The sequence below is a fragment of the Dermacentor variabilis genome, chromosome 3 (genome assembly GCF_050947875.1).
Source record: "Dermacentor variabilis isolate Ectoservices chromosome 3, ASM5094787v1, whole genome shotgun sequence".
Lineage (NCBI taxonomy): Eukaryota > Metazoa > Arthropoda > Arachnida > Ixodida > Ixodidae > Dermacentor > Dermacentor variabilis.
The window spans coordinates 18389302-18408486 of NC_134570.1; the positions used below are offsets into that span (position 1 = coordinate 18389302).

The following is a 19185-nucleotide window of genomic DNA, read 5'->3' on the forward strand; positions in this document are numbered from 1 at the left end:
CCGCCAACGTGATGCCATGTTTCTCGATGTCACCATATATTGATCAGCCAGATCTTCTGCCGTCAATCTTTCCCCATTGTTTTATTTTACTAAACAGTAGCAACAATCGCTTGTTTTTGAAGCGTTTTGCGATAGAGTTTAAAAATACACGCGGAGTACGCTTTAGATTGACTCCATTTGCGACCATCGACTGCCGAATGAGCGGTGCATGCTTGCAACTCAAGGCTAAACCCGATGAGCGCAATTTTGTGCGCGACAGCGACGAGCGACGGCTTCGAGCGACGGACCGGGCCGTCGCTTGAACAGATCGCTCGGTCTTGCCGCGCGATCGCTCGCTTCTGCAAATGTACATGTAAACTGGATGTACATAACTCAAGTACTTCCGATTGTGCCACGGAACGAGCAAACGATTGAATTTTTATAGAGCAAGGATAAGAGCCTACTGCAAGACCTTCAGAAATATTTTATGCTGCTTTCTACAGTAAAACACATCAACTTAAGTTAATAAAGCACGCGCCACGCTAGTTTCGGCGCCTATATTGCTGCCCTCATACCGACAACACCGGGGAGACGTCGCTCGAAGTCATCGCTCGCATGGGGTACGACTTGTAGGCGACGAGCGAACGCGACAGCCATCTCCATCGCGTTGCTTGTCGCTGTCGCGTGCAAGATCGCTTGCATGGGGTTTATACTTCATTGTCGACAACGCGCATGTGGCCGACCGCGTTGACGGCACCGACTCTTGCAATAGAAAACGAGTAAGCTGGATGATAAACTTTTGATTTAACAGGATATCGGGATACTTATTTCCACCGTGCATGACACTGACTGTGAGCTGTGCCTTCCACGTAGATAATACCAAAGAAGTCTCGCCAGATAAAATTGTTTTAGCAGCGCTAAAACACCACTGCTCTGCCCTTCGTTATCTCAGGTGAGCGTGGTATTTTGTTAAATGATATACAAGATGTACGTGACGGGGTGCCTGAATAAATCTTAAGCGGTCAAGGAACCCTTGGAGGAAAGTGCGTTGGGAGGCTAGTTGGTAAGACATTATTTTGTCAATTTAAACTGCGCTAGGGACGAGACATCAAGGTGGAAGAAGACAGGACGAACGCCGTTCGTCCTGTCTTCTTTTACTTCGGTGTCTCGTCCCTAGCGCAGTTTAAGCTCACAAAACAAGGAACCCTTGTCGGCGAAAGTTCTGGAATCACCGTTCTGGGAAATACAATATCAAAAAGGGGATTGACAGATGGAGTTGCACACTTTGCTATAAAGGTTATAAACAGGGACACACAAACTGCCTCGGAAAGGCTTCCCAACGTTTCGATAAGAGCCTTTGACGAAGATAGGTCCTCCTATCGAAACGTTGGCTAGCCTTTCTGAGGCACTTTATGCCTGTTTACAACCTTTAAAACATAGTGTTCTGGATAATAAGTAAGGCCAGCGTTCCGCAAAACTCCTCTTATGCGCAAGGACAGTTCGCGACTGGCCTTCATATATCCTTCTCGTCATGACGCCGATCGTTATCCAAAGTGGCGCATGCCCAAACAGCAGCTAATGAGCAAACCTTCTTACGTAAGAGATGTTTTGCGAACACAAGCCCCCGTTGCCTATAACGATGACTGGCGATGGCACGTCGACTCGACCAACACCTCCTATGCAGCGTCTGGGAGGAGTTGACTCGACGCCCCACGCGAGCTCGTCTTACTCTATGTCACGAACTTTGCCAGATCAGAGATCAACTCATAACTATGATCGCAGCGGAGCTTCAGGAAACGAGAAACTCTTTAATGAGCGCAGTAAATAAAAAATCATTAGTCACTGTAGGCACAACAGGGACGTTTATTTTTCTCAACTTTTTTTTTTTTATTGGAAAGGCGGCAGTATTTGCATTCCCATCCCATCAGAGTTCAGCAGTCACGTCGGAGCAGCGGTGCCGCACTGGGAGTCGATCGTTTTCAGGGATCGATCATAACGCGCGTTCGACCCGTTGTGTGCCCCGCTCTGCCCCGCGCTGCCTCGCTCTACAACGACGAGACGCTGGGCCGATAGCTTCGGATAATTCACTCGACAGCTTCGCTGCAGGAAACGGCGTCCCACGGCTCTCCTAGCGCGTCGACTGGCCTGCATATAAAAAAGAAGCATTTATGCGAACATCACCAACACAATGAGAATAGCCGCTCAGATGGGAATAATTCTTAAGCACTGGAATTTTCAGTTTGGGAAGGAACAGCATATATTTATATGGCAGCACACAGCCATTCCGAGATGTATCAATTATCCTGAACTAATCAATATGGCAATACGACGCGTTTGTGCAACAGTAATTCGATCCAATGCCCTGCCGGTACAGTTATCTTCTTCCAATCAGACAAAATAGGCCTATAGGCCTTCTGGCCTCCGTTTATCGTGTGCTCGTTTCAAGAAACTCTTTTGCGCAAAACATTCCAACGCATATCGTTGAATTTCAGTCGCTTTGACTACTTGAAAGATAACTGCATGAGGTCAGCGTGAATTATAAAGCAGAAGCAGAAATCTCGTCAATTAACGATTAGTTTTGACTGTACTACTATGTTCTGTCCCGTTTTATGTTGCCTGCTGTGAACAAATTAAAATTTTACATGCATCTGGCGCCTAGTGCACGCCATCTTTATTGGTTTTGTAACGAGTGAGAGGAGCAGGAAGGAGAAAAAAGAATGTAGGACTGCGTACCTGATTTCTGAACCAAAGTTGTGACGCCTCCTGTGCGTTCCTGGGCTCCAAGAGCCCCTAAAGCGAAGAGAAAGTGCGAAAACCAACAATGCTCGCCCTGGAAATTTATTGGCATTCTCTTTGAGATGAGGCGGCAAGAAACAGTCACCTAGCCTGCATGATTTTATCAGGTTTTACTCGTATATCGCAGTCTAGCTTTCTTTTGCTTATCTATTTATTTTTTTCTTTCTTCAATAAAACTTCTATCTACATATTGTATACAGAGGGAGAGAAGTTTAATACGAAATACAGAGAGGTCGTTCTGAGGTACAATCCTCTAGCCAGGTACTCTGCGATGAGAGAAGGGAAAGAAAAATTTTCTAGTCAGGGAAAGTTGGCAAATAGTGTCATCTATCGGCGAAATAAGACGCCACTGACATTGCGAAGTTTGAAGATTGAAAGCCGTAAGCTCGATATGACCCGTTGTAATTGTCCCGTGTCTCATTTTGCCCTACCTTAACCTAGCTTCAACATTATGATGGCCTACGTTCAGTCATGGAAGATGTACCTTTGTTTATTCATTCGTAACTGCACTTACCATTGTCATGGTTCTTTTAGGAAAATAAATGTTGCGTAGGGGCTAGTTGATTTTAGCAGGCAAAGGGCTGCATAGTTCTACCGTGACTCGGAGCTTTGTAAGATGATCACACGCACAAGATGAGCAAACTGAAGCTGCCTGTTCAGTTTCAAGACAAGGGATACGTAGCATACAGGTCCACTAACAGTGCCACTGTTTTACTGGGTTAGCTTCTTTTTTCTTCCACTGTTTCTTAGCTTTACGCAGCTGTTGCCCGTATATTCATTCTCATCAATGTGATTATAAAAAATCCGACATAACCCATCTCATAATGACGACTGACGTTGATGCAATTAGCATTCAAGCAATCTGACGACACACCGTATTGCCGAAAACATCTTGACTTATAAGCTGTAGAGGTCATTCTAAAGTTCCTATTGCTTCGGGTCCGTTCTTCAAGCTCGGCAGCTAATAATGCCCTTTACTTGGCATGTCCTAACTGCAAGGGAGACTCTGTAACCGGTTTTCTACAGAACCGTGATTGATGTCATAGCGATGGAATGTGCAGCTGTGTTTTTTTTTTCTTCTTTTTTTGTATTGGGTGACCTGGCGCACATTAGGATACCGAAAAGAAAGCTTCACTAAACGCGGCATTCCAACCTCGGTCAGTTCGGTTCCGCTGGCACTGTATAATTGGGGTTGAACATATCTGTCTTTCAATGAAGTACGACACGATCGCAAAAGCTTCTTTTTCACACGTAAGACCAGTTCTCACTATCAGCTAGAAGAGTGCGTGTTCTACGGTTTTATCAGTAAATTCTTGCCTTGTGGCACGACTCGCGCAAAAAGCGTCTCAAAGCGCCGACTTGCGTGATTGAAGTTGGCAAGGGTGCTATGCGGTTTTACACGTGACGTCCGTGGTCTAATGGCCGGAGCGTCGGGCTGATGTGCTGAGGGAACCATGCTGGAAACCAACCGTTGGATATTCAATTTCCTTCTGTGTTTCTCGAGCAAATGCGGTAGCGGCTATGCAATAGCACGCCAAAGTGGAATAGGCTAAAAATGCTCATCGCGTTACTAGTCGTTGGTTTGTGCACCGTTTTGTTTGTGTTACCCTCTTTCAAAGCACTGTGTCTATATATGTCTAAACTACTCGCTGCAACTTGTCTTCCACAGCATTGTTCTCAGGTAAAATAAATGCTGACTATAAAGGTTGTAATAATGTGAAAAACCACATGATACGGTAGAGCAGTCTTCTCCCTAACAGCTCTCGCGTAGTGGTGAAGCCACTCTTTAGAGATGCTATATTTAAGAGGCGACTATCTGAATAAGCTAACTGGCGTTGGCATGACAGAAGTACGCGTGCGATTATGGCATAATAATATGACTTTTTGTAATGTTATTAATCCTAATAGTGCTGACAAAGAAAAGTTACGGTGTGCCATAGATCCATTATACTGACGAATGCAGACTACAACATTTATACCCGCCGTGGTTGCTCAGTGGCTATGGTGTTGGGCTGCTGAGCACGAGGTCGCGGGATCGAATCCCGGCCACGGCGGCCGCATTTCGATGGGGGCGAAATGCGAAAACACCCGTGTGCTTAGATTTAGGTGCACGTTAAAGAACCCCAGGTGGTCGAAATTTCCGGAGTCCTCCACTACGGCGTGCCTCATAATCAGAAAGTGGTTTTGGCACGTAAAACCCCAAATATTATTACAACATTTATGCAAAAGTCTTATCTAATCGGCTTCAGTAGCAATAATACTGCTCATTGGACCTCACCAAACGTGCGCATTAAAAGGCCGTTCCATACAAACCAACTTACACATAGTCCGGACAGCTTGTACTTGTGCTTAATAAATGGAATGTAGAAACGATAAGTTAATAAAAATTAAAGTGGATGAAAAAACAACTTTCCGCAGGTGGGAACCTAACCCACAACCTTCGCATTTCGCGTGCGATGCTCTACCAATTGAGCTACCGCGGCGCTGTTTTCCCATCCACTTTCTTGGGTATTTATGTGTACTAGTAGAACCCTGGGAGTGTTAGCCAGCGCCACCACTCACAGACCTTGGCGGCGGACGTGGAACGTCCCTGTTGCCGCAAGCGTGACGAGAACGTGATCTTTTTGGGTGAAGTCAACTGGTCAATAAACCCACATATGCTACCTGAAGGCATCAATGTTGCCGGATTCGAGACCCTCGTTATGTAATAAACGAGAAGAAAGGGGGTTAACCGAGGGGCCCGATTTTTATTAGTCATATCATGAGAAGCCAACAAACACTGACACCAAGGAGAACATAGGGGAAAGTACTTGTGCCTAATAAATGAAATGTAGAAGCGATAAGTTAATGGAAATTAAAGTGGATGAAAAAACAACTTGCCGCAGGTGCGAACCGAACCCACAACCTTCGCATTTCGCGAAGGTTGTGGTTGTGTGTGTGTGTGTGTGTGTGTGTGTATATATATATATATATATATATATATATATATATATATATATATATATATATATATATATATATATATATATTATGTTAAAGAGCCTGGAATTGCGTCTGTCAGTTATACTTATATCTTTTTAACAGACACAGACATATTTATCAATCACACGTGGTGAACCATAGGGACCCGAAAAATTATTTCAATTTGCATTTATTTCTCGCAACTATGTAAAATCTCAAGATGATACAGGGACAAAAGGCATTGAGTGCCGCACAGTGGTAGCGGGTCCTGACCAGTATCAGAAGTACAGCGTACGTGAAAAATGTGCATTTGCTACAAACAATTTTAGCAATTAAAGAAAGAATTGTACTTCATATTTAAATCTGCAGCATAAATGTATCGCTAGTTTACGTAATAGTATTGTCAAGGTTATACGCAACGAAGTACAACCAATATAAATTATTAACTTAAAGCTGTTTCTTTCGAACAGTTGCAATAAAAGCCTAAGTTTCTATTGACTATATCGCATACTCTAAAAAGTTGATCGTATAAATATTTATGTGACTGTTCCGCTTGAAACCTTGCCCACAAGTAATGCTTTGAAGCGCTTGTTGCTGGGAATATTTAAAAAGCCAGTAATTCATCAGCACATGTGTTACTTCGCCACAACATTCACCATAACGTCCTACCTTCCGGCCCGCCCCCTTCCCCTCCGCCCACGTCAATTTCAGCTAAATTTGATATGGTTTGAGTTCACAGTTCTTCCAGGGCAGCGGGATAAATTTTTTATTCGCAAAACACATTCATAAAACTCCGGATCGCTTGCATGCGTAATTTATTGCAAATGCCATAATTAGTCCCCTGCCTTTGAAGTTTACCTACATATTGCCTATAACGCGCCCTTGATTTTCTCCAATTATAAACAAAATGTCTTGTTTAGTTCACCGAGGACAACGATGAAACCCAGTCGGAACATGTTATGACGCCTGAAAACAGGGAAAGAGATTTCTTTTTTTTTTCTGTTAGTAATGTTTTATCAGAAATTATTTGCAACGCTTCCAACTGGACCAGGAAGGTAAAAATTTTGTCGCACATTTCAGTTACCATGCCGCCTGTCCGCTTTCCACAAAATATAAACCTGTTGTAAAATATAGCTATGTTTGGACACTGGGAAGCATAGCTGATAGCAGCCGTATCACACGTTCTAACATTTGAATAAGATTTTTTTTTACAAAGGCTCTGTTTGATCGAGCCATACTTCGCTCAAAGAGTTTCCATAGCGTACCAGCATTTTTTTGCTAAATTTGGTCTTGGTGGCTTTACTATTTCTGCCAGGGCAGCGGGATCAGTTCTCTCCCGCGCGTAAGGCACGCTCATAACACTCTGGAGTGCTTGCATACGTAATTTATTGCGAAAGCCCATGTATTCTGAACTTCACCTACACTTCACCCATTAACTTGTCCCTACAGTCACCAAACAAAACGAATCTCTCTTTTATTTTAGTGAGGGTACCAGGCGAAACTAACATATATCACGCATGAAAAAGTAAAAAAAAAAGGGGTTCAATGATTATTCTTAATACTTCTAAATAAGCCAGATACGTTAACACTTAAAATGCTGTCCATTCCTTCAAAGTATAAAATATATGAAACGCAGAGTTACCTTGGGATATTGGGAAACCTAGCTAACAGCAGCAGCGTGATACTTTTGAATACTTCATGACGATTTTTTTTTAACGCTGTATTTGAGCAACACGTATTTGCTATCGCACATAAACTTGGCGTGTTGGTCCCCTTATGTTCGCAAAATTTTACCTCAATTGTACTTAATTGTAATTTTGTTAGCGCGGCCGTTTTACACCGCTCGTAAAACAGACTAATAACACTATGAACCACTTGCATGTGTGTTACACTGGAAATGCGCATTTAACCCCCCCATTTGGAACACTGCCTGCACATTGGCCACGCCATGCCCCTAATTTTCCACCCACATATAATGAACATGGCTTGCAAAAGGATAGACAGTTGGGCGAGTTGGTACGGTAACATGATTTTGGCTTCTAGCGCGAAGTGAAACACGGACACAGAAAGGAGCAGACAGGACGAGCGCTAACTCTCAACTGAATTTTTATTAAAACGAAGAACATATATATATGTGATTGCAAAAACTGTAGCATAAGAACATGACAAGATAAAAAGCATCAGTTGAACATATCAGGGGGTATGGAAGTCAAAGAACAAAAAAAAAATATTACTTCAGAATAGTACACGTATTGCGAAGGTACTGAAATTCGCAATCTAACAGAGACAACGAAGCATGACTGACGCAAGTGTCTCCAAATCTTTTTATGTGAAATGCCTCGATAATTTCCAGCGTGGTTTGGCATCTGTGTCTAGAAAGAATTTTTGTGTCTTCAAAGAAAGGTTTGCAACCACAATCGAAACAATGTGCCGCTAAATGTGATGCATTAGGGTTGTTTAGTGAATGTTTGTGTTCTTTTAGTCTAATGTTAATGCACCTGCCGCGCTGTCCAATGTAAGCTTTCCCGCACTCGAGTGGAATATGATAAACTATACCCGTCTTGCAAGGCACTAAAGGGGACACATGTTTAACTCAGCAATCATCTTTTCTTTTTTTTTTACCTTTCTGTTCAAGTCTCCTATTTATCATAGGGCACATGTTAGACAACTTGCGTGGGGCCGAGAAAACGGTACTGACGTCATACCTATTGGCCACATTCTTTAAACCATGGGATAATCTATGTATGTAGGGTACTACAGCAAACTTTGTTTCTTTTTTCTGCTTTTCTTGTTTCTTCGTCTTAATGACCCCTTCCTGATAAGACATTCGGAAGAAATTGTAGCCTTCCTAACAGAAAATAATCCAGGTAAATGCTCAGCGATCAGTGTTGATGTTAAAGACCTTTTTATTCGCTTCCACAATCGGAACTACTGTGTAGTGTTAAAGAAGCACTGACGCTCAACAATCATGAGTTCCGGTTTACTCAGGACTGTGGGATGCCCGTGGAATCTTATTTAGAACTTTTGTTGTTTTACATAGGGAATACCGTTGTAAAATGTGGTAGTTCTATGTATGTACAAAAATCGGGAGTTTGTATTGGTTCAAAAGTTGCGCCAGTTTTGAGTGACATTTATCTAAGTCACGTTAATAGAAAACTACAAAACAATCTTAAGGAATTGGCGGTGCATGCGTTTAGATACGTAGACGACTACCTGGTGTTCTGTTCTCGCGATAACTACGCCAAGAAAGCTACGGATATTTTAAAAGTTTTTAGGGAATGTGGTCGGGGCCTAGGTTTCACGCTAGAGATTATCCAGGGCAACAAATTACAGTTTTTAGATCTGTGCTTAACGTTCCAGGATGAGCATGTCTGTTGGCATTATTCGCCTAGGGCCAAGAAGCCACTGCTAGAATTTTCTTATTGTCATTCTAAACTTGTTAAACAGGGGATAGCTCATTCAACTCTTAGGTCTGCCATTACTAAGTCATGTCCGCACAATATGCAACAAAGTTTTTCACAACAGATAGAAAGTCTTGGAAAGGCTAGCTATCCCGTGCATTTATTATCACTAACCTGCGAAAAACATTTAAAATGGGTAAAAAGCCCCGGTAAAAAGAAAGAAAGTTTGCTGTAGTACCCTACATACATAGATTATCCTATGGTTTAAGGAATGTGGCCAATAGGTATGACGTCAGTACCGTTTTCTCGGCCCCACGCAAGTTGCCTAACATGTGCCCTATGATAAATAGGAGACTTGAACAGGAAGGTAAAAAAAAGAAAAGATGATTGCGGAGTTAAACATGTGTCCCCTTTAGTGCCTTGCAAGACGGGTATAGTTTATCATATTCCACTCGAGTGCGGGAAAGCTTACATTGGACAGAGCGGCAGGTGCACTAAAAGAACAAAAGACTAAAAGAACACAAACATTCACTATACAGCCCTAATGCATCACATTTAGCGGCACATTGTTTCGATTGTGGTTGCAAACCTTTCTTTGAAGACACAAAAATTCTTTCTAGACACAGATGCCAAACCACGCGGGAAATTACCGAGGCATTTCACATAAAAAGATTAGGAGACACTTCCGTCAGTCATGCTTCGTTGTCTCTGTTAGATTGCGAATTTCAGTACCTTCGCAATACGTGTACTAATCTGAAGTAATATTTTTTTGTTCTTTGACTTCCATACCCCCTGATATGTTTAACTGATGCTTTTTACCTTGTCATGTTCTTATGCTACGGTTTTTGCTATCACATATATATATGTTCTTCGTTTTAATAAAAATTCAGTTGAGAGTTAGCGCTCGTCCTGTCTGCTCCTTTCTGTGTCCGTGTTTCACTTCGCGCTAGAAGCCAAAAATCATGGAACATGGCTTGTTTAGCTCACCGTGGACACCGGAGAAACAAACTACGAATCTCGTATGATGCACGAAAGCTCATTAAAAAATGGGGATTTAGTAATTATCTCCAACACTTCCATTTAAAGCAGGAAAGCGAAAGTTTCGCAACGCATTCCGTTTAAAGTTATCTATATTTTCACGGAATATCAACCATCTCCTGTGCTGTTGTTTTAGGAGTATGGGAAACATTCAGATAAGCGGCAGTATGACACACTGGAACGCTTCAATCAGTAACTTTCTACAAAGGCTGCAATGAACCTACACAGAATAAACATATATCGCTCGTCACTCAGAACATTGCTTCGTACATAGAATAAATATAAACACCATGCCCCGCATATCTTGCCGAGGATAGCGGGGGAAAACAAATAACTGCCGTGTATAACGCATAAAAATTGGGATAACGCGACCATTCAGATATTGTTTTCGGAGTACCTAAGCAACCTACACAGTGTGAACTTTCGGTACACGTCGCCAAAAAGTGGCCCTCGTTTTTCGAAATAAGAAATATCTGCTTTTTTTTTTCTCCTGTCTAGAAACAAGTAATAGTGTAGCTGTTATTTAAAAACAGCATGAAAAAGAAATCGTCAAAGCCAGAAGTGGCACATTCCTTTAGAAAAAATTCAAGTCAGTGATCTATTGGTATTGCAATGGCACTGCACGCTCGACCAAGGTAATTTTCACTAGCATATTTACGATAAGCCGTGATTGCACGACGAAATTGGACAGTTATACCTGTAAGAGATTTTATTAGATTGCCGATGGTGTTGATATACTGAGACTGCAACGTTACCTAGGCTATCTCTCGACAGAGATTAAATAGTTCCAGCATTTGATAAACCAACGATTTCATGCCGTAAGGCACGCCAGTCGTTGGGCGCGGCTGACTGTAGTACTTTCTCCGGGCCTCCCCCTCCCCCCTTTTATAGGTTAAATGTACGAAGGTGATTGTGTTTTCGAATACGAAAACAGCGGTCCCAAAAACCTGGGCATGATGCAAGTTGCGCAAGCTGGCATTTGTTAGGGCGCTAACTGCCCAGCGTCCGGGGTTCTGCGCAACGCGAGTGTGTGCATGGCCAACCCCGCGCGTCGTCCGCTACAGGGCGTCCCGAGAAGGCACGAAAGACAATCCTCGCTGTCGAAGCAGGGTGTGTGCGGTAAAGAAAAGCGTTGCTTGTGTGGTCACCCTATTAAGAAAGAAAGTTTAGCTTCATCGGTAGTTTTGTTCGACTTTCCAGCGTGCAGCCGAAATTGCCCGCTTTCAAAATTGGGCGGGGGGGGGGGGCAAGTGCCCCCCTTGTCGCCCCGGTAGCTACGCCTATGACTGAAGACGTTGCACGGCTTCACATCCACACACGCACAAGCATTTGATCGAGTGAACCGCGCCTTTTTCATTTTTTTTTTAAGGTTTCGAATACGCCAACGTTGGCTCCATTGTTTACAAAGGAGTTCGTACGTGCTGCACTAATGGTTCTACCCGTATCACTGTTCACGGCAATCTGTCCGAGCCTGCGCCCAGTCTTTCCTCTGTAAAACAGGGTTGTCCGTTATCGCCAATTCTATTTGCCCTTTATTCAGAGCCATCGTGCATAAGCATTATAAAGTGCAGCGACATTCTTGGTTTCAATATTTTGGGCAACGAACTCAAATTATTGGCGTACGCAGATGATCTTGTCTTTTTCTGCTCAAGCAAACCGAGCATTGACAAAGTTCTATCATTGACTGAAACATTTGGTATGGCTTCTGGTGCCCAAATAAACTGATAAAAATCTCAGGTCTTTGGTTTCTTTTATGTGAATGTACACCGACTCAGTATGCTGGTATATAATGGACAAGCGTACCATATAAGTACATTGGTGTTCCTTTTGATGCATGTAACCTTATTGTGCATTTCTGGCGAGAACGTGTACCGGCACTCCAACGTCACGCGAGTTCTTTTACTCCACACCGCCTTTCTATATCTGGTAGGGCGGCGGTATGCAACCTGTCGGGACTTACATTCAACGTTTTCACAGAACATTCGCTACATTTGAGTGGTCTTCCACCAAAGAGCCTATGAGGCGAAATAATATCTCTAGACCCGTAAGTATTGGAGGATTTCGTCTGGTGCAGCTATTTGAGCGACAGATTGTCTGTCGTTTCTTCTTTTTTCGTGATATTTCACACCCAATAATACGGTCATTCATGCAAGTTAATGTAGTCGATTTTACCCAGCCTGGTAGTTTCATTCCGATATTCACCATTTATTGTGGTGTTTTATGCATGAAGTATTTCATATATTTAGCTGTGCAATTTCTCTTGGTTCGGTTTTCTACTAAATATCTCTACACGGTGTCGAGAAAACAACTATATAACGATTTCATATAAATGATTTTTCCACCTTCCCTTTATGTTTTATATTCTCTAGTCTGCCAGGCCAAGTTTTTTTTTTTTTTTTATCAGATAGCGCGATTACAGAACGCAGGCTTTCCCAGTTCTGTGATCACTTCAGTATGCGAAGCCATCTTGCAGAAAGAGGAAAGAATAAGTTCCGAAACGTCACAAAAAGAAAAGAACAAAGACATGAGGCAAGCGCACGTGGTCCCATACTTGCACAAGTTGTCACACAATCTAAAGAAACTTTCCAATAGACATAATATTAATTTGCTTTTAGGTGCCCAGTGTAAGCTGTCCTCGATATGTAATCGTGTGAAAACGCACGAAAGGCCCCTGTGCACCACAAATCATAAATCCCGTTTCACTGACTGCAGGCGCAACGTTATCTATCAGATAGCGGCCGCTGAGCTGTGGAAAAACTTATATAGGCCAAACGGGACAGTGTTTCAATGAAAGAGCTCGTCAGCACAGCAGTAACCTAAAGAATGGCTATGGGAGTCATTTAGCAGGACATTGTAACAAGTGTCACTGGACTCCCATATTTGAAAAAAACAAAATTCACAGGGAAAGGGAAAGGTAAAAGGGAAATAATACAGGCTTATTACATTAGAAAGGAAGGAGCTAGATAAACGTGTAAGCTCTCCCTCTCTTGCCTTGTCGGGAAATGAAATAGCTGTTTTGGATGAAAGATTACGATGTTGCTGATTTGCAGATGTTTTTGCGACTGGCGTAGGCATGCCTATGCTGAAAAAGGTATAAATGGCTGGAGAATTTCAAATAAACTTCCATTTGGCAGTCAGAGCTTGTCTGTGGTATTTGTTTCCTAGTATCCTTGTTTTATTCGCGCTGTTTAACCTCAGTTCTAAACACATCTTTTCTTCTGTTTTTATTACGGTGGGGAAGATTTTTTTTTTTATTGCTGTGAGGAGATCAACCGACTCAGGCGAAACCATGGAATGATAGACTAAAAAATATTTGCTTTACTAAAAAAAAGCGAATCTAAAGACAGGCAGTCGACACGGCTGTTTGATCGTCGAGTGTACAAAAAGACTTCCCGAATAATCCGACGACAGGCAACGTGCTCGCGAAGAGCGAGGGCAATGCATCGCGAGCGCGGGAGCACAGTGAAATAGTAAATTTGTGTGGTCGATCCGGTCTTCCCAGTATTACTGCAAAACTCTCCAGATCTCAGTCACAGAACGCACGTACCACTCGAACGGCGGGTCAATTCCCGGAGCAGCAAGATGGACGAAAGCGAGGGCCGAGAGGAACTTCCCGCGATGCCTGAGTGAACGCCGCCGCATCACATAGCAACGTAACATCACGACGAGCAAGAGCCAGACAAAGGATGGGGGGTTACGAAAGTTGCCACTACAGTGGCATCATAAGAAGCCAACAAACAAAGACACCAAGGACAACATAGGGGAAGTGACATGTATACTTACTAATCGAATTAAAGAAACGATAAATTAATGGAAATGAAATTGGATCAGAAAAGAAGTTACCGGAGGTGGGCATCACGATCCCGTGTTTTTGCATTAGGCGTGTGATGCTCTTACCAATTGAGCTACTGCAGCGCCGTTTACCCATCCACTTTCTTGGGTATTTGTGTTTTTCTACTGGAACTAAGTCTTGAAGAAGGCTTTGTTTGTTGCTTTTTATGATATGCTTAATGTGCTTATGATATTATTAATAAACATCGGGCCCCTTGGTTAGCCCCTTTTCCTCTCCTTCACTGCGGTGGTAATCACAAGGCATTCGTATAGCGGAGGAAGTTTTCAGCTTTATATAATAAGACGCTGCCATGCACTGCTTGCCTCTCGACTTAAAAGAAGAACTGAAGATGCCGCCAATGAAATGCAAACGTTGCCGCTTCGCCATCGTCGACGCGAGTATCACAAGGCACGACAGCACAATTGCAAAATCGCCTAATCGACCGAGCCGACAACGGCAAAAAAACCGCTGAAAGGAAGCTGCAAAGCGCTCACGTGACCGACCGGAAACTGGCCGGATCTCGCAATCGTTGCGACGTCCGCGGTGGTATCATTTCTGGGCCCTCCAAGTCAAACTTTAGCCATCTGAAAAAATCAACCAAATGCAGTCGGAGGGCGCTTTTCGACCACCCAAACAAGATGACGGCCTCTGGAGTGCTCCGAAACGACCACCCGAAGAAGCCATCAGGACCCGGAAAGGCGCGTAAGGCACCGCAATACAATGCAGCCTAAATAAAAAAAGTTAAGAAAGGAAGAAAGATAAGAAGGAGCTCTCAACAACACCATTTCCGGCTCGAAACAGATTGAAGTGAAACGTAGAAGAAAGAGAGAAGCCGATAAAAAATGAAAGCAGTAAAAAAGTGCTGAAATACAAGGGACCGCCAGCAAAACAAGCGACGTGAATGAAAGTAACCGAGGGCCACTAAAAGGACACTAAAGAGAAAACTGATTTGAGATGTGTTAGTAGATTACCCTTCCACAGTACTAAAAAAGCTACTGTTGCCGCGAAAAGACGCCTTGGTAAGCCAGAAAATATTCAAAACGACAAGACGGTTAATTAAGCTTGCCTTGACATCTTCAGTTTTGACGCCGTCTGCTCGGGCCTAGCTAAATTACTTGTAAAAATGAACTACGTAATATTCTAAAGGAGCCAAGAGCTGAAATGAGAAAGTTTCAGGATCTCTTAAACATTTAAATTAATTGTGGGGTTTTATGAGCCAAATCAAATTCTTATACTGAACGACAATGGCCGCAATGCGAAAAAGTACTTTGCAATCCGCGACGTCACGCCGAAGTACCGGCGCTCGGGTATCGGCGTGAAATTCGAAAATGAAACTTTGGCCATCAGTTTCTCTTCTAATAATCAGCCTATTAGCACGAGATAAACGAGAGTACAGTGGCTCAAGAATATTTTATCAGTCAAAACTGGTTAAATGTTTCTCCTTCGTGTCCGTTTAATGTTTAGCCGAGCAACAACTACATGAAGACACCAGACAATGAAGCCAAGGAAAGCGCGGAGGAAATGGAGTATACTACATTAGACTTAATGTTTCAAAGTTTAATGGTACCTTTTAATAACAGTACCGTCACATTTATTTGTACTGCAGACAGTACAGTTTAATATGCGTATTTCATTTCTCGTCTGCCTTCCCTGGCGCTATTGTGTTTCCTTGGTGAATTTGCAAGCAAGGTAGCCTCGGAGATCGCTTCCGAGTTTCGATGCATTCGCCACAGCTGCGTCCCTCTTCTACACGGATGAGTATGCATAGGGCGTGTCTTCTTACAACCAAGAACGCACTCGACTACCACGCGTCGGTGCTCGGCCAACTTCCCCGGTGATCAGAACAAAGACGCGGCGAAGTTGGCTTAGCGGAATCGCCCAAGTTCACGTAGCACAATCCATAGCCTGGCCACTGCGGACAGGCAAGATACCGTAGCGAATTTCACAAAAAACATGCTCCATAGAGCATTGCACCGGGATCAGACCGTCAGGGTATCTAGGCTTTCCTGCACTTGCGTGAATCTCTGTGACACGTGCTCGGCCATGCATGCGTTACAATATCGTTGTCGAAACAGCTTCTCGACAGGCGGAAAGTGCTGCAAACGACTTTGGCTTCGCGAAGACCTACTTTTCGCAATTTTAGCTATTGGTTAGCCGAAATTTGAGCACAAATAGAATTAACAATACCAGCTTTTTTCAGTAGTGCGCATCTAGAGCGGATAGGCTACCTCGTGAAATTTAGCGACTACCAATAATTGCGAGATTTTAATACCGGATTAAATTGCGATAAATTGACCTGAGAAAGTCATATACATTATTTTCCACTAATTTATCCGTGCAAGGATGGAATATGTTTACGATTTTTTCGAAAGTGTAAAAATGACAAAAAAAAACGATAATGAACAGTGTTTGCCGATTATTGCAGTTTATACGCCTTTGAATTTTATTCCAACAATTCGCGAATAGATGCAACCGAAATAGATTATTGTACATAGATAGCGGGAGCACTTGGCGTTATTTGCAGTTATCAGTGTCTGTATTCACGGTCGAAAGAATGTTCAGCATTTTGGAGAGAGATCGTTCGGCTTACGCAGCCCTGTTCGTGACCGCTGATATGGAAAGTTTTCGAAGCGCCGACGCTAGCGGCTCAGTGCGTCCAGCACCGATGGTCAGTGGTGGCCAGCCGTGGCCCAATATTTCCGTCTGCTGAGCACGAGGTCGCGGGTTCGATCCCAGCCGCGGCGACCGCATTTGGATCGAAGCGGAATTTAGAAAAGCGCTCTCGCACCGCGCGTTGGGAGCTTGTTGAGCGACCCTCGAACGGTCAGAATTAATCCGGAGCCTGCCACCACGGCGTGCCTCATAATCGGGTCGTGTTATTTCTGCGCGTAATACCGCAGAATAAAATATATTCCCGTCAAAATGTTAGCACATTGCCAGCGAAGCGAGCGGGCTCGAAATGCCTCGCCCTTCCCATTGCTTCACCGCTGTGTGGCTATAGTGCGAACATAGCGCAGGGACCATTTGCTCTGCGGCGTGAAGGCGTTGCGTTTCGCCGGCTAAACCGCCGCTGGCCGACGTGTGGCGAGTTACCCTGCGTCTAACGTGGACGAGTACGCGCTGTCACTGCTTCCTTCCTCTCTCCAGCCCCGCAAGAAGGCACGAATCTCAATCGAGTTTGGATACGACCACAATTACTGGAGGTGAGCCGCCCGAGCGTTGCGCATATAATTTTCAAACCTTCGACTTTTTACATCGATAAGCACATCGATGAGAATCTGTAAACCTGTACCAAACCGTGGTGTTCCCTCAATTTGGTGAATATTCTGGAGCATGCACCAAAGCCATCCGGCCCCGTTCGTCGCCGTACTGAGAATATTTCGTATGGAGGAGTGAAGAGGGACGCGCAAAAAAGTGCCCTATACACAATATCACAGCAATAATGTCGCAAAAAAAAAAATGTGCCATTGTAAAGCTGCTTTCAAAAACACGACAACGAGAACAACTGGTTCTATAGCTAAATGCGGCTAATTAAATCCTATAAAATTATATGCTATGCGTTCAATTGCCTTTATTGGTATCCTATTCAACGTGCAGTCTCGTGCATTGTTTATGTTTACGTACAGCACAAGTCACTACTTTAATGTCAGGCAATGTTTGTCCCTCATTGTGCACTGTTTACAGTCTATGTCGCGAAATGCACACGTCAATTCATGCAAACGCAGAAAATAAAATGTCTGATGTCGGCGACCACGTCTGCGGCGTTGTCCGTGACAAAAAAAAAAAAAGTCATCCCGAACCACGTAGGCCCTCCGCATAGCACATAGGCGTTACTGAACCAACTGAATTTCTCAAATTTAAATGTGTCAGAAAATTTGTAAAGTACGACTTACACACAACCTATGCAGACATGACAGCGTTGGATTGTAATTTGAATATACGAGCAAACATAATTCTGTTACGCGGAAACTCACCAAGCTCTCGTTTGAGATTTGGCGCGGCTGTGCGCTACCACCGGGATCGGCCCACGCTAAAGAGGCCTCTTGCTTACCAGAAAGCTCGCCTTCGTGCATAGCGTTCGCCGACAGCGTTTCCCGGTAAGCAGTACGGTTACATAAGCTGCAGTTGCCGAGAAGCGTGATAAGCAGTCGGGGATCTTTGAATGATATCATGTTCCACTCTTGAAGGCGAAGGTTAGGCGTCCTCCAATTTTCTGAGAATGAAGTGAGCCGTGGAGGCTCTGCCCAATCAGCAAGCGCTCTCTCACCGTCCTCCTCCAAGCGTGGCAATGGTACAGGCCAAGACGAGGACCGCACACTGCTCGTCCTGTGTGGTTGTTTTCTTTATTCTTTTCCTTTCTGTGACAGTGTACTGATTCGCGAAACATTCGAGAAAAACATTTGTCAACGTGCCAATGAGATATGTAGTGTTAACTTGGCGAGCGAAGTACAAATTGGCCTAACGGCCAGGGTACCTCATGTGCTTCATATATTATCCACGTGCGTGATCCATCAAGACTCACCGCGGTGCTTAGTGGGATATGGGGTTTCTCTGTTGAGCTCGAGGTCGCGGTTTCGAGTAGTGCCCCACTACGGCGCGTGCTATAAACAGCTCGTGGTTTGCCACGTAGAACCCCAGAATTCTTTTCTTTTTTGCAATTGCAGCTATTTTCACTCGCCAGAAGAACCGAGCTCACTTTCGCTTAGTTGATGGCATTATCATTCCGGAACTGAAATTATATAATTATGAAATCCCAAGGCGACACACGGACCACGAGAGACGTCGAAGTATACATGCTCTGTTCCAATAGCGACAACCTGGTTCCTTTAGGTGCGCCTAAAGCGCGGTTCATTAGCGTTCTTGCATTCCTCCGCCATCCAAGTGCGGTCTACAGCCGAACCAGCAGCTTCCTAATCAGCAACTCGACGCCAAGTGCAAGTTGCCATCCTCGTACAGTGAAGTAAAATTGGGTGACGATGATGTATGAGCCTAGACGGCACGCTCAAAAATGTTTCCATAGGCAATTCATCGCAAATTTTTAAATGGTAACAAGCTCTGCAAAGATCTTGTTTCGTAGGACAATGGCACCAGGCACGGGCCGATTCGAAGAATACTTTTCTTTGCTTGCGCGCTAATGTAATTAAAATGCTGGATGCTGGATCAACGGTTTCAATGTGG

At 43.8% G+C, this 19185-nt stretch overlaps 1 protein-coding gene across 4 annotated transcripts in view; it reads right to left on the reverse strand.

The window, feature by feature from the left end:
- Positions 1-1767: 1767 nt before the first annotated feature.
- Positions 1768-19185, reverse strand: part of LOC142575218 (uncharacterized protein C16orf52 homolog B) — a 46737-nt gene continuing 29319 nt past the window's right edge. For 2 of the 4 annotated variants that reach the window (XR_012826613.1, XR_012826612.1), the window contains 2 exons: positions 2713-2769; positions 1768-2124 (listed from right to left, as the gene is read on the reverse strand). The gene's annotated coding sequence lies outside the window, so the exon portion shown is untranslated. The remainder of the gene's footprint in view (positions 2125-2712; positions 2770-19185) is intronic. The other 2 variants (XM_075684358.1, XM_075684357.1) reach the window with 1 other exon arrangement.